Raw genomic sequence first — 17,631 nt, forward strand, 5'->3', positions numbered from 1 at the left:
TCTCTGTATGAAATACTTGATCTCTAACTATGCTTCAAACTCTAAATGTGCGATCATAGATGTTCTTTTTAATTTTTCCTCATTTTAATGGTTTTAAAAGTATGTGAATTTAATTGGACTGTAATTAAAGTGGCCATGTGTTCTATGCTCATGCAAAATTGCTTATTATTTACAAGGCACTCAAATATCCATTAGCAAACAAAATTTCCATTCTCTTATTCCCATTGTGGTGATTACAAGATTACAATTGCTAGCCTATCAAATCAAACATTTTGGTAAAATATTTATTAAATGCCCATAGGACATTTGACTTTATTCATTCAATGCTTTGAAATGACTAATTTAATACTTTATGGCAATGAATCTCTTGCATTCCTACAGTCAGTTTGGATGACCTGAGTACAGCCATATCTATTTGGCTTTAGATTATGGTGCAATAAGTTTGCTCCATCTGCCTCTCCTGCCTTTTTATAAATGTTGATTTTGTGCAATTTGGAAAGCAATGACTATGATTTGGATCACAGACTCTGAACATGCTACCTGTGCTATATCCAAATGTTCTTATAATTAATAAATATAAATTCGGAAGAAATTCTGTGTTTGTCTGCAACCAAATTATCATTCCATTGTTGATAATTTTGCAGGATGTATTTATACACACACACACACACACACACACACACACACACACAAAGGAGATAAAGGCTATCAAGATAAATAACCATCTTCTGTTATTCAGAAACACACTATTTACTTTCCTATACCCACAAATGTGCCTGTCCCTATCGCGTGGCCAGATGTATTTATTTATATCTGAAGAATTGTATCTTAATATATTGGTGTTCTAGCCAGAGGAATTGTAAACTGTGATGATGAAAAGATGGTTAATTTATTTGCCTGTCATTGGGGCAAGTAGGTATTGAACAATGCATTCTGTAACCAGAATTTGGAGAGTTTACATGTGTATAAAATATGTTTTACTCGCAATGCTCTTCTGGACTATTCATATGTATTTTATAAGTGAATGTTTTATACAATCATACATTTTCCCCTTTATTTTCAACCATGGATTCATAAAATCGCATTGTGATATTAGCTTAGTGGCATTCTTCTATCCTTGTTCAATATGATGTCTGAATTATTTTTATTTTATTGTCCATTCATCTTTTATCAAAAATTTCGTCCTCTGTATTAAGGAACTAACTTCTTTGTATTAAATTTGCATGAGTAAAGTCAGGCTTGCTGGTGCACACCTGTAATCCCAAAGGCCCCAGAGGCTGAGGTAGGAGGATCTCGAGTTCAAAACCAGCCTCAGGAATATAGTGAGGCCCTAAGCAACTCAGTGAGACCCTACCCCTAAATAAAATACAAAAAAGACATTGGGATGTGGCTTGGTGGTTACGTGCCGCTAAGTTCAATCCTTGGTACCAAAACAACAACAACAAAAACCAAAAAACAACAACAACAAAAATTGCATGATGACATCCTATAACTTATACTCTTCTAAGAATATTGAATATTTTGAAAAATTCAATATTGACATGTTTTTCTAGTTTCTACTTTATAACTGGTACATAGCTTTTATGGCATGTAACACATTGTATTTATTTATTTGATGGGTTTGGGGTCATTTCCATTACTCTGCTATGATATTTTATAATCATGTAATTTTTTTCCATATTTGTTTGAATATTTGTACTCAAGTTTCTTTTTTTAATTAAAATAGGAATTTATGAGTGATACACATTAAATCTGATAAAATATGTCAATTTCCCCAAACATTTACACTAACAGTAGATAAACAGTTTATGGTTTACTCCATTATAACCCACTGTTTAATTCTACTTTTACTTGTTATGAACAAAAATAGTAATTTTATATTGTTTTAGTTTTTATTACTAAAAATCAATTCACTTATTATAAACCAATAAGATTCTCTTCATATGGCTTATTCTGATTTTTTTCTTGTTGCTTTTCAGAGTCCTGTATACATTAGACAATAATCATTTGATGTTTATTTATGCTACAAGTATTTTTACCTGATGTTCATTTCTTTATTAAGTTTTACGCATATGTTTCTTTAATTTTGATGTCTTAAATAATCTCTCCATTTTTTTGGTTAAGTGTCATATTTAAATATTTATTTTAACACAGATTCATACAGCTCTTTTTCTAGATTTTTTTGGAGGCTTTTACTTTTACATGAAATCTTAATACAGCTGATAAACTGTTAGTCTTGTGTGAAATAAACCCTGTTCCTTTTCAAATAGCCAATTAAATTTTCTTCAATTTAGAAATCAAATTTTCACAAATCAATGATGCCAGTTCAATCATATGGATATGCAAAGAGATTAAACATTAGTTGTTATTCCTATCATGTGTCAAGTCCTTCACAAAGATTGCATCATTTGATTATTACACAAAATTGTGAAGTAGGAAATATTGGGTTGTTCTTGCTGTTATTGCTCATTTTGGTGATGAATAAGAGATGTCTTTTGAGGACATAATTGTTTCACTCAAAGTCACACAGCTAATAATTAGTGGATGTAAGAATTAGCATTATATCATTTTCAAATAAATAAACACAATCCATTCTATTCTACAGGTAAACATAGTACAGTATTTTAAAACAAAAGTCTTTGAATCCCATGATATACTTCTCAATTATTACTCCTTCAGTCTCTGTGTCTATGAGAGAGAAAGCACACAAACCTTGTCATGGTTTAGAGGATTTCACTCATCTAGTCCTGACCCACATCTTGTCCTGAAGATGTACAAGTTCATCTGCTTTGTCATCCTATCTCCATTTTATTTTGTGCCCCATGTAGCACTATCTCAGTTTCTTGTGACATAATAGTCTCAGTTTTTCATTGATGACTAATATTTCCTCTCTGACAGGAAAAATTGACTAATGTTGCTAGCTAGACAACTCATAGTTATCTCTCATGAGAGCTCTGGAATTCATTTTTTTTTCAGAAAGAGTATCCTAATTCCTCAATCTGAACCAAATATGCTCAATCTATTCTATACATCATCTGTAAAACTTTTGCCACCTCATAATATTTTTTTCTTGCATAATATATATATGTATATATATATATATATATATATATATATATATATATATATATATATATATATATATATCAGAATAGAGTACAAGCACCTCAAACAGAAATGTAACCTATCCCTTTTGTATTCTAAGCACAGGATCTGATAACAGTAGGCATTCACTGAAAGCTCACTCAACAAAGCTTAACTGAAGAATCTTTATGGTATAAGGCATAAGATGAATTATTATGAAAATTTTACAATTACTAATGTTTACAAACATTCTTTATGTAACCCCCCCTTTTTATATAGTCTCATTCTCCTTATGTTAATTGTGATCCTCAGCAAAGGAAAGCAAAATATTTCTTATCCAACCCGAAAATCTGGGTGGCAATACATAATGGACATGGTGTAGGTTTCTTTTATGACCAATTTCATATACCTCATAGATCAAGAGTATGTCTTGTTTGTAGTATAATGGGAATAAGTAGTGATCTCCTCTAGATGAACAAGCACTGCTGAACAAGTTGCCAAATTAAGGGACTCATGATTGTTTTTCAGAGAATTTTAGTCTCAGTATAATATTATTTTCTTCTCTCTATTGCAGCTGTAATGGGTGAAAGAAATGTTGAAACACATTGGAACAATCATAATACATTGGCATGAATTGACCACTTTTCCCTATAGTAGATAGGGTTATATAAACAATTGAGACAGTTCATCATAGAAAAGGATGCATAATTTATGATTATCCTTTCTGGGGCTCATCTTCAGAGTCCACATATATGTTAAACATGACAGCTGAAATCAACAAATTTCTTATGAACTGCTACATACCTTCAAAAATCACCCATAGGAGGCTATGAGAAGCAAAAAAAAAAAAAAAAGAAAAAAACAAATGTTTACCTACCCAAATAAATAATTTAGTAGATTTTTTTTCTCTACAAATCATTAGTTGAGTCCTCACTCAGAACTCAGTTTTAAAATAGTAATCTTCTATCTTTATCAAAAACTGTTCAGCAGTAAATTTCTTCATGAACTCTACAGACATCAACCTTGTGTATCTTGGTAACTGAACTGTCTGTTGCTGGTACTGCCTTGGAGGCCAGAATTAGCACCTACTAATCTGCGATCTCTTGTGCAAAGCATCTCTTATTCCTTCTCTGGTTCTGTAATTAATTAGAATAACATTATTTGATTCACACTTCAAAATGTCAAATTCTCTTAAAACTCAGCTCTTCTAATACTAAAAAGTCAGCTAAAACTGACCGAATAAATTTACCGAATACCTAAATCAAGAGCAAAACATAATTCTTCACACAAAGTGCAAGCAAACAGCTTTATTCCTGTTTGTGGAGTTTAACCTTCTGCAAAAGTAATTAGGTCTATAATTAAAAACCTATTTGGAATGATTAAAACCCTGTTATCTTGTGGCATTTAAAGATAAATGCAAATGTCACAGAGGATGAATTCATTAAAATTTCTATTTAAGAGAAAAAAATTGTGGATGGAAGGTGTTATTTATTAGAATGTTACAGTTTAAGGGAAAGTTTGATCTGCAAGTATCTAAGAATTCATGCAGGTGAATAATATAACAATATAAGAAATGTTACAAGGCCTTTCCATATGACTCAGGACTTAGCATTATGGTGGTAACAATGGCAAAAAATTTATAAATATAAGAAATATGGAGAAGAATTTGGGAAGTGCCCTATTTTATTGTATGTCCCATGGGCTGTACTGCAGAGAAATATCTCAAATGTGAGCATTACCATTAATGTAGGGGAGATTTTTAACAATCTGGTAGAAAAAAATTCTGTTATAATTCAAGAATTACTTTTCATTGAATCCATCCTAGTGAGAAACTGCGAAAGAATGCAATGGTTTTAAGACCTTATGGACAGATTTTAACGATCATGTCTTCAGACAGACTATACTATTTTGAAATCTTATGAATCGGAGTACTATGGAAAGGCCTTTCTCTTTGTTCATAGAATAACAGAGAAACTTGGAAAAAGTGTGCAAATGGAGAAACATCTCACTAACAAATTATTATTGGAGGGTAAAATTTATCAGGTGATCCTACCATACTACCTTACTTTCATTATCTTTGAATATTTAAGAAGGAACATAGATATATAAAAATAATAGTAAATTTCACTTCATTTTTCTTAATCTATAACAATTACATGCAGAACTTTTATATTTATATTACACTTATTTTACTGTATGGTGTACAGTATGATTATTTTTGCCAAAATTCTTAAAACACTTCGCTCATACTTCCATCTTTCTTGTTGATTTTTCTATTTCTTTATGTGATGTTCATAATTCTGTTAATTTTTAGTTCGGTATAAACTCTTTTGCACTTTTGATGAATACCTTATAAGTCAACTATTTTAATAAACAAATACATTGCAATTAGCTTAAAATAAGATATTTGTGCTTTCCTTCACTCTACCCATACATGCAATCACACAAGTATTTCTACAATCATTATTTAGAAACTTTGGTATCACCTTGAAAAAATTTTTCATGATTTTTTTCAGCCAGTTTCATATGCCCATCCTTAACTCCAACAATCAAAAATCCAGGCTCCAAATATTTATATCTCTAAAACTTTGTCTTTTTTTTTCAGATTTTTATACAATTGGGTGAATAAAGGATTTAGGTTTGTTTCTGGCTACTTTCATTAGTTTGTTTCTCACTTAACAGAATTTTTATTTATTTATTTATCAATCTATTTATTTATTTATTTTGTGCATGTGTGTGTGTGTTTAAGTACATTATAGTTATACATAATATTGGATTCATTTTTTAATAGTCATAAATGCATGTAACATAATTTGTTCTATTTTGAACTTTCATACTTTCCCTTTCCTCCTCTCTCCCACTGATCAACTTCCTCCCCTTCATTAGACTCCCTTGTATTAATTTAGTGTCTTTTAATGAATGCATTAATGTTATGCAAAAAGGTGGAATTTATTCTAATATATTCATTATGCACATGACATGTTTTGGTCAATTTCACTCAGCATTCCCATCCCTCCTTCCTCCCTCCTCCACTGTTCTTCCTTCTATTTTTATGAGGCTCCCTCCAGAACTCTTTCAAAATTTCGGTTTACTTTCCACCTTCCACATGAGAGGAAAACATTTGACTGCTGATTTTTTGATTACAGACTTATTTCGCTTAGCATAATGTTCTCCAATTTTTCCCATTTTACATTTGCCCATAACATATAACATAATTTAACATATAATTACATAATTTCATTTTTCTTTACAGCTGAGTAAAACTTCATTGTATATAATATGGTTAGGATATGAGGGGTCTCATGAAGGCTCATGCATGAGACAATGAAGGAATGCTCAGAGGTGAAATGATTAGATCATGAGAGGTATGACCTAATCAATGAATTAATCTATTTGATAGAGTAATGTCAGGAGCAGTAATTGAATTATGGTTCTTGAACTGCTTATGACGGAGTCAATGCCTCTCTTGGGAGCTATCTGTGAAGAGGCATTGATTTGAGACTGCTTGGTTGGTATGGTGACATCCTGTCCAATAGGAGGTTCTGTGTCAGCTACAGAGCTATTCTGTTCTTGACCTTGAGGTTCAGACACCAGCTGCTCCGGGGTAGAAAGTTATGGGAGCAAGCTGATAACCATAATCAGGCTGCTCATACTCCTGACCTTGGTTCTTCTTACTTTGAAGAAGCTTTCTTACAATAAATCCTTTTGATGTTTCTACCAATATGATAAACGTGCTGAGCTTTTCTGTGTCACCACCTCCCTAACAGGGTGATAGTCTGCCACTGAGATCTCGCTTTTTCTCTATTTGTGTGTCTGTTTATTTTTCCTCCATCTCCACACCAACCAGTCTGGGAACCTGAGTTAATGACTGTGCAGGTCACAGCAGAGAGATAATTTGAAAGGACTTCTGCACTGGATGATAACCCTAGGCAAGTAAGATATGGCTGGAGGAAATAAGTCTTTGGGGATGTGCTTTTGAGTTTATATATTGTCCCTGGCTCCTAGCTCTCCCCTATCCCTGTCTCTCTATTCATCCCTCCCATTATCCCTTCCTCCCTCCCTCTCTCCCTCCCTCCCTCTCTCCCCCTGCTTCTTTCCTAGCTGCCATGATCTAGAAACTTTCCTTCACCATGCTCTTCTGCCATGAGTTCTGTCTTACCAGAGCAATGAAGATGACTGACCATGAAATGAAACTCTGAAACCATGAGTCCAAAATAATGTTTTCTTCCCCTAAATTGTTTTTGTTTGGTCACAGTGACAAAAAGTTGGCTAACACAATGTATATATGCCATATTTTCTTTATCTATTCATTTGCTAATAGGTGATTAGGCTGGTTCTACAGTTTGGTTATTGTAAACTGAACTGCTATAAACACTGGAATGAATGCAAAGTTATATCAAGGAGTTGGAGAGCTGGTTCATATGGTGAGTCCATTCCTGATTTTTCAAGGAATCTCCATATTTCTTTTCAAAGAAGTTGTACTAATTTTCAGACCTACATAGAATTCATGAGTCTGCCTTTTCCCTCATATCCTCTTCAGCATTTATTGTTATTTGCATCCTTGATTATTATCATTTTGACTAGAGTGAGATAAAATCTCAGTGGGGTTTTGCATTTGTATTTCCATGATTGCTAAGGATATTGTAGATTTTTTCATATATTTGTTTGCCATTTATATTGCTTCTTCTTCTCATTCTTATTTTCCTTCTACTCACCACTTCTCCTACTTCTTTTTCTTTTGGTACCAAAGATTAAACCCAGCTATGCTTAACCACTGAACCATGTCCCTGCACCTTCCTTAAAGGGCAATTTAAAGGGTTAAATTTATTTCTTTATTTTGAGACAGACTACATTGCTTAGGCCCTTGAAAAAATTGATAAGGGTGATTTTGAACTTCCAAACTTATGCCTCAATCCTCCTGCTAGAATTACCCCTGCACCATGCTGCATTTATTCTTTTGAGAAATATCTGTTTAGTTCTTTAGTTCTAATATTGGTCTATGAAGCCAATATGACACTGATACCAATAGCAGTTAAAGACACATCAAGGGAAGAAAACTACAAACCAATATTCCCAGTGAAAATTATTTACATGAAAAATTCTACATAAAATATCAGCAATATGCATTCAAAAATGCATTGAGAAAATTGTACACCACGATCAAATTGGTTTTGTCACAGGGATGCAGGGTTCTTTCAATATTCACCAATTGATAAATGTAATTCACCAAATAAATAGACTTACAGACAAAATTACATGATTATACCAATAGGTACAGATCAAGACTTTGACAAAATTTATCAGCAGTTCATGTTAAAAATACTGAAGAAAATAGGAATAAAAGGAAATTTTCTCAACATTATAAAGATTACACATGACAAATCCAAAGCCAACATAGTACTGATCATTGAAAAACTGAAAGAATTTCACCTAAAATCCAAAAGAAGACAAGGATGTTCACTCTCACCAATCGTATTCAATATAGTTTTGAAACTCTAGCCGGAGCAATTGGATAAGAGAAGGAAATTAAAGAATACAAACAAAAAAAGAAGATGTCAAATTGTCTCTTTTTGTTGATGATATAATCCTATGTCTAGAATACTCAAAAATTCTACCAGAAGACTTGTAGAGCTGATCAAACAAATTCATCAATGTAGAAGGATAGAAGATGAACATTAATAAATCAATAGTTTCCTATATTCCAATAGTGAGTCTACTGAGAAAGAAGTCAGGAAAACTATCTTACTCAAAAAAGCCTCACAAAAATAGACTGTGTTGTTTTTAAATATGTCTCATGATATTGCACCTGTCAGTAGTTTCTTTCTAATTCTAATATTCTTTTTTATATATGCAACATTTAAAACTATTATTGACTAATAGATGAAATTCTGAATTTATTCCAGATATTGGCAATGATAATTCAAGCTTCTATAAATAATAAATAACAACATACATTTTATTTCTGAAGGGTCAATATCTAGGAATGGGATTACTGCTTTGTAGCTCTGTGTGGTAAGTGTATGATCAGCTTCATAAGAAAGTTTCAATTATTTTTTCCATGCACTTTAGATATTAATGACAAAGTGATGTTCCTATAACATACAATTTTGCTATTAGCCATTATAGTAGATTTTTAATGGTGGCACAATCATGTTAAATTGCAATTCCAATTTACTGGATAGTTTTGTTGAGCATTTGCTATACTTTCTATCTTAAGTATTTTGAGAAGTTCTCTTCCTTAAAGGCATGATTCAGAGATGGCACTATTTGAGGGGGAGGGTGGAACCTGTAAAATAGATTATTGTTTTTTTTAAAATTTATTGATGAGTTCTTGAAATATTCAGAGAATATTTGTGTTATTAGATATGTTTTATTTAAACATTTTATTTTGAAATAAATCTAGAATAATAAACATTTGCAAATATAGCCCAGAGAATTACTATATCCTATTCACTCAGTATCCTCAGGTTAATATCTTACATAATCATAGCTTATCTGTAAAAATCAGGAAATTAATATTGCTACCATAGAATTAGCTACTCTTCATTTGACCTTTGTCAGTTTTCCATCTAATGCATTGTTTGACTAATATATTTAAGCTAAAGTTTTTGATTTGAATTATATACCATTTTCCACTGGTTTACTTCTAACTTATCTATATTTAATTTAATATCTAATTTAATTAATTTATAATTTCCTTTTAGAGAATACATAATAGGTTATTATTTATACTTTTATCCAAATCCAGAAAACCCTTTCTTTTAAGTAGAGTAGCTAGATTATACCAAATATAAATATTGATACATTTGGGTTTAAACAGATCATTTTACAATTTTTTTATTTGTGGAATAGCTCTTTTATCAATAGTGTTTGCTTATATTCTCTTAGATAATTAAATTTTTTGCAATTCTACTTTGTATCCTCTACAGACATTATATTATTAAGTTTTAGTGATTTCTCGAGGTTTTCAAGATGAATCTCTTAACATATCACCACCTACCTTCAAATAATTTTCAATCACTTCACATTTAGATTATAAGTCTTAAAACAGGACATTCTCTTTTCTTTCCTAAGATATTTGTGCTATTATTATCTTCTCTGAGAATTACTGGGGTCTAATTATCTTTGCTGTAAGTAGTCTATTTCACTCAATGAGGTTTTCAAATGAGGAAGTTTATTAAGCTACTTTAATTGATATATAAAAAACCTGTGCATATTTAACACATACAACTTGAGGAGTATAGGAATAGGTATACAACAGTAAAAGAGCACTTCTAAATCTATTCCCATAACTCTCAGCTTCCAAAATTTCCTACCATCCTTTTATTATTATTATTATTATTATTATTATTATTATTATTATTATTATTATTTTGTGTGTGTGTGTGTGTGTGGTAAGAGTACAATAGAAGATCTACCCTCTTACAAAGCTATACATGTAAAATACAGTAATGTGTGCTAAGGTCACTATCCTGTAAGATAGATGAAGAATCCATTTGTCTTGCATGGCTGAAACATAACATTATGCCCTTCACCATTACTTTTCCATACCCACTGTCCTCCATTGGCTGCAAACCACCATTCTAGTCTGCTGCTATAAACCTGATTATTTTAGAGGTAAATATGTTTCAGCTTTGTCTACTATTTCTCATCACGGTTGCTCTTCATTCATTTGTATAAATCAAAATTTCTATGTGATCTTCATTCCATCTGTTCAAATATGTTATTTTAATGCTTCTTACAGTGGGAGTCTGTTTTGCACTGCACTATTTTTTTTTAACTGTGCCATCACTGTTTTAAAGTTAAGAAATTTTTACTTTTTAGAAAGTTGAAGTCTGAGGGGATCAGATAAGTTCCCTGATATCTATAGCTTCTGGAGTACAAAAAATGAAATAAAAAGGAGAAGAAGAAGAAGGAGATGAAGGAGGTGGAAACAAAGTTGGAAGAGATGAAAGAGAAGGTGGGAGAGATTCTGTAAAGAATACTCATGGAAAATAATTATTTATTTATTTGAAATTTTATTTTCATTGCTTTTTCATGATTTTTATTGTGAGTCTTCTTCTTAAGAGGTGTGAATGTTCCTAAAGTTTAGTAGTAGTGGCTCTGATTTTGAATTTAATAGGGGTAAAAAACAAAAGACTTATTTTCTGAAAGTCTTGTTCTTGGGAGCAAGTAAGTTGCTGTTCTCCAGATTACTAGAAATTCTAAAAAGGTGAAATGTGGATTTCAAAAAAGTAGACATACTTAAAAAAACATATAAAGAAGAAAACAATGAATAACACATTATTTCATAGTGTTATTGACCCAAGCAGTACTAAAAACACTCAACTTTCTTTGGGCAGAAAAGTTTTAAAACAGATGTCTTAGTCAGCTTTTTCTGTCTTATGACTAAAGGGTCTGACCAAAGCAACTGTAGAGGAGGAAAAGTTTATTGAAGGCTCAGAGGTCTAAGTCCATAGAAGGCTGGCTTCATGATATATATATATATATATCCCAAAGTCACGCCCTAATTCCCACCTGCCCCAGCCACACCCTACCACTTCAGTTAACACTCAGTTGATCCCTATCAGGGAAGTAATTCATTGATTGGGTTAAGACTCTCACAACCCAATCATTTCTGCTCTGAACCTTCTTGCATTGTCTCACATGTGAGCTTTTGGGTGACACCTCACATCCAAACTATAACAACAGTAGTTGAAACTTCTTTCATTTTATTTTGTTTTTGTGTATAATTTATTGTTTTATTTTTAGTCATATTAGTAACTGTTAGTAATTAGTACCAAACAGGCAATGCCAGTAATCAAGCAGAACTTGTAGATCAGAGCGAAATCTTGGGTCTTGAAAAAGAAATTAGCATTTGCCTGGCATGGTGGTGCATGCTTGTAATCCAAGCCACTAGGGAAGCTGAAGCAGGAGGATCACAACTTTGAGGCAAGTCTCAGCAACTTAGCAAGACACTGTGTCAAAATAAAATAAAGGTAGTTCAGTGCTAAGCACCCCTGGGTTCAATCCCAATATCATGAAATATCATCAATAAGATATCAGGGTGTAAATATGAGACCAGGCAACAAGAAATTGATACACATAGAATACTTTATTTTCAGATGTATGTAAGAAGAATAAGCAATTAAGCACAATTGGGTTTTACATGAATAAACCAAGTCCAGAATAAATGGTACTGATGGTAGCTCACAGACATCCCTTTATTCAAGAATTAAACTTGATTCTACCAGCAAATTCCAACACAGTAGCACTGGGTTGCTTATCATCAACCACTGTGCTTTGTACAGCACATTCAATCCCCAATACCTTATGAGGACAATACTATTATTATCTTTATTTGGCCAGTGAATAAACTGAGATGGATATTAAATAACTTGATTGAGGTACCTATGTGATAGTGGCAGTATGAGAACTAGAGTCTAGATGAACAAAAAACCAGAGACAGACTAATATTAACTCCAAGCCATAAGTCAATATAGGCACTATTATTAGTCATTTTCAATGTTTCACAGTTGAACAGGCCTGAGTGGTTAAATGAATCCCTCTGGTTAGGTCAGTTATTTAGGTTCTAAACTGTGTTGATATAACTTCCTGAACATCAGCCTAAATGTTAGCATTATTTCCTATTGATATTGTCATTATTTGTTAGTATTATATTAATTATTTGTATAACTTGTATCATTACATATTTACTCACATATTTAAATATATTTATTAATCATATTTAAATATAAAATTGAATATATATCATTGATATATATTTAAATAATAATCCAGTTCATTGTGCTCATTTTAATCCTTGTTAATAAAATTTGAAAATGGAAGTAGATGATTTTTAAGTTCTGGTAGATTATATACAATTGTACTAGCTAGAATTGACTAAGTCACTGTTACATGAATAACTGTTTACTCATTGTTGAAAATAGATTGAAAAATATAATTTTTTCATAAAATCTAATACTTAAAATGTTTTGTTACATACATAGTTGACTTATTTTTTTGCAATCACACTCTGAGATTCCCTTTATATCTCTATCATCTTAAAGATTTGTTGATTATTTACTGAGTGCAAGTCTTCAGAAAGATGCTGTATTCCTGCTGAACTGTTAGAAAACAAGAAACTATAATTTGAGATAATTTTTTAAGATTAAGGCATTGATGTTTACAAAAAATAAAGTATATAAAAATAGATAATAACTTCATGTGTTTTATATATTTTTTAACCCAACACATACTAGATTTCAAAATTATTTCCACACTTATTCATGTGAAAATAACTAGAGATATAGTTTTCAGCTTTTTTCAATGATGTCTGTCATTTATGATTCTGAACTTCTTGACACATTCTGTATGGTTTATTGCTTTATGACTTCTTGCATTCTTTTTTAATACTATGCAAGTGATCACAGGAAGCAGATACTTCAGAGATCTCTAGTTCTGCTTACTAACCAAGCTGAACCTAAGTTAGATGACTCAGCACCATCCCAACCTGACATGTTTTTCATCGTTTTTCACAATCCTAATGTTCAAGCTGACTGATGGTTTCTGTACATTCATAATTTCACATTATCATGACCACTAAGTTAAAAAAATGATTTTTATGACATATAACTTCTAAGGCTGAACGATATAGTCACAGACTTCACTAAGGAATAAAATTATAACTAGAACATAATCTGATTAAATTTATATAGCATACTGTTTTATACATCAGTGTAAATACAATGGATTCTTCATTTTTCTAAATGAAAAGCATCTCACCATCTTTTAGAGCACTCAGCCTAATCATTGCTATACAGATGTAAATTTACTAACGTGATTTTCTGCCTTCACCTGTGCCAGCTGAAGCCTGATCTTCCAAATTGACCCCAGGAATTCTTGGCTCCAATCTGTTCCTGACCATTGTGACCCCCAGCTTTTTATCCTTTGAAAATGCAAAGAGAGAGAGAGAGAGAAAGAGAGAGAGAAAATTTTTTAATATTTATTTTTTAGTTTTCGGTGGACACAACATCTTTGTTTTTGTATGTGGTGCTGAGGATCGAACCCGGGCTGCATGCATGCCAGTCGAGCGCGCAACCACTTGAGCCACATCCCCAGCCCCCCTGCATCAGTTTTTACTAGAGTGAATCACCTGCCATACCTAAAAGAGGGACATTACCCAGATGACCCTTAACCCCAATAATAATGAAGTGCACATCTGTAAGAAGAATGGGAGCAAGTGAGTGAAAGATAATGAACCCAAGAGGGCCAGGGATCCCTTGGAATTATTGACTGCTTTTATAGAAGGATGGCATGGCCACTTGTAGGGCAGATAGCAATGCCTATATCTGGAGTCAGAAAGACTGTGTCTGGAAACCAACACAGGTGATCCTGAGGTTTAATCATGCAGGCAAGTTTGTGAACTGATCCATCTCCTCTGGCGAACAATTTTGCTGTGGAAAGGAGAGCACGATTCATTTTTGTTTATTCCTTCAATTCTGGAAATGACTAGTGGGTAAGCAAAGACTTTAAAAATATCATAGCTACATTGTCCTCACCTTGTATGGGCTTCCCAACATTTTGCTAGCTGCATGGTCATGTGATTTCAGATGTAGAGTATCTTCTGGGTCCAGTAAAGAAGTAGATGAAAAGCCAACCAATACTTCCAGGGGCAGCAAAATCCCTTTGGGTCAGCTGATGTCCATCAGAGTTTGTTGACAATGACACTGGTGACTGGGTCCACAGAATCAAAGTCTTTGCCAGTGGGAGCAACTCCTCCTGGTTCAGTCACAACCACACCCTGCCTTGCTGCCAATGACTCAAAAAGGTCTCCACTCTGAAAATGAAGTCTTGCCACTCCTGATTGTCTCCGAGAATGGTGTTGTGGCTGCTGGCCCTGACTACTGTACAATACTCTTTGTCTTCAACCTAGACATTCCAAAATAGAGCATCATGCCCAACATGTCTGTCATGGACCATTTTTGCAACATGGACAAGAGGGCCACCACCCAAGACCTAATGCAGACTTGTAGACACTGCACAAGTCTAGCATCACTAAAGTGTCTATTTATAAGGTGAACAAGTAAGATGGCCACAGATTTTATACTACTGGCACTGATGGCGTCAAGAAAAGTTGGAATTTCAAGAACTTAGTAGTGCATCCAGTGTCTTCTGAATGTGAAACCAAGTAAGCCTCCACCATCCAGCATGAGAAACATAGCCACCACTTGCCTGTTGGTGAGGAAAGAAAGCCCCAAGAAAACACTTTAAACATATCCAGCAAACACTGTGTGCTTTTGTTTGAATTGGAGCAAGTGTTGCTTTTCTAAATGCAGCAGTGATTTTGTTTGTTTGTTTTTGCTATTTCATCTCATTCTTGATGAAAGCTTATCTTTAAGTACTTTATTATGGAAAATTGTTACACTAGAAGGAATAGATAAGGGAGGTATGTACATTGTCTTTTAGAAAATTAAATAAAAATCCTGAATGTGGAAAATAAATAGAAATGATTCTTTACTACCATAGAGTTAAACATTGTTTCAATATATGATGAACTAATCTTTTAATAAGACTGGCTTGTACAGGTTATTTAAATGTATCTTTTCTAAAGTGTCAGAAGCAGTAAAAGTCTCATTCCCTTATCACATAAACTAATAGATTCTACTAGAGCACAATATGCTGTTTGCTCATGACAGTAAGTCCTAGAGGAAGCTGTTAGCTCCCAATATGAAATGGAAAGATATGTGTTGTACTATTGTGCTTAGATGGGAAGACCTCAGATGGTTAGCAGAATGTGCCTGTGGGAGTCCACTATTGTACATTATAGTAACAAAATCTTTAAGTCTTGGCATGAAATGACTTCTAAGCACACCACAACTATGAGATAATGCACAGAAACCCATAACTTATTCTCAGGTAAAATTAAAAGCAATCAGATTTCAAGAGTGTATCAGGAACATTCTATTCCTGAAAATCCACAAGGAAGACAGGTCTTTTAAAAATATTTTATTTTGATACAATGTGGAATCTTAAAGTAAGTAAAATTATTTTAAAATGAATTTTCAAATTCTCTCAGTAATTACAATTACAATTAATTAAATTACAGTTATTAAAAATGACAGATAAGATTCCTGGCATAGCTTGTTTAAAAAGAGATGTTCAATTTTCTGGCTTCAAGATATTTACTTCTGAAGATAGTATGCCTATGATCTCAATTTACTCCATTTTGGCTTTTAACCAAACTATATCCATTAATCTTTTTTTTGTCATTTTAATGTTCAAATCCTTTTATTCTTAAAATCAATATCATAGGAGACTATAGTGTACTGACAGACATCTGGATTTCCTCCCAGATCACAGATGGACAAGCTAAACACCTTCAGTAAGTGTCCCTAGGAAATCACACAAAGGTGACTCTCCTGGATTTGGCACACCAACAGTTGTTTTGCTCCTGGAAAAGCTGATGCTTTTCTGTGCTACAGAGGAACTTATTTAACATGATATAAGCAGCCAGAAAAAAACTGGCTGCAATGAGTAGAGAAGGAAACATCATTTCAAAGAAAAGGAAAAAGAAGTTTCATTTCTTTCCTTTTTAATATGTTGAATAGCAAAGGACAAAGATGATATTCACTTGCTGCAAAGCAAGAGGAAATAAAAACTCAAATACAAGCAAAATATTTTTTCTCATGAAAGACTGTCTTACCCTTTTCACTTATAGCTTAATTGTTCCAGTCCAGGGTTGAAAATGATCTAGGGATAGAAAACAAGTATACAATGATTATGCACCCAGGTAGTGCATAACTAATCTAGAATTTAAACACAAGAAGCACATACTCTTAGAGCCTGTCATGACTCCTTTAATAAAGCAAAGATGGACATAATATTTTGCAACTGAGGTACTCCTACATGTGGTGCCGAAATGGAGGCAATTTAGTCTAATTTTCAAAAATAGGAACATCAAAAGTAGAGAACTAGTTGGCCTCCTATAATCACAGTGGCTCAGGGGGTTAAGGCAGGAGGATAGCGAGTTCAAAGCCAGCACCAGCAAAGGTGAAATGCTAAGCAACTCAGTGAGACCCTGAATAAAATACAAAATAGGGGGATGTGGCTCCGTGGTTCAATTGAGTGGCCCATGAGGCCCCTGAGTTCAATCCCTGATACCACCTCCCCCCACCAAAAAAAAAAAGTGGAGAACTGTGTCAATATTATAGAAATATCATTAACTTGGAGGCAAATTCTGAGAATATGGTCAGGATGGGGAGCTGTAGGTAAAAGAGAAATCTGAGTGACAAAAGTACTCAAACCTGTCTCCAAGCACCCCAGGATATGTCTTCCTTTTCAAATCTTCACAGGACTCTGGATTTGGCTTCATAGCATTATGCAAAATTATAAATATTTATTAAAAATATATGTATAGTAATACATAGTCGTCTGCTAGTTCTATTGCAATGTGAACACAATGCTTTACATATTACAAGTATTAATTATTTTTTTCAAATGAATTATAATTTAAATCTAAATTGTAAAAATTTTTCAAAATAAGCTTCTTTCTTAAAAAAAAGTTTA

The 17,631-nt window shown here is 33.0% G+C and overlaps 1 pseudogene; it reads left to right on the forward strand.

The window, feature by feature from the left end:
* Window positions 1-13,395: 13,395 nt before the first annotated feature.
* On the forward strand, window positions 13,396-15,152 carry LOC143389767 (actin-related protein 2/3 complex subunit 1A pseudogene; annotated as a pseudogene).
* The last annotated feature ends 2,479 nt before the right edge of the window (window positions 15,153-17,631 follow it).

The sequence above is a fragment of the Callospermophilus lateralis genome, unplaced genomic scaffold, assembly GCF_048772815.1.
Source record: "Callospermophilus lateralis isolate mCalLat2 unplaced genomic scaffold, mCalLat2.hap1 Scaffold_62, whole genome shotgun sequence".
In the NCBI taxonomy this organism is placed as follows: domain Eukaryota; kingdom Metazoa; phylum Chordata; class Mammalia; order Rodentia; family Sciuridae; genus Callospermophilus; species Callospermophilus lateralis.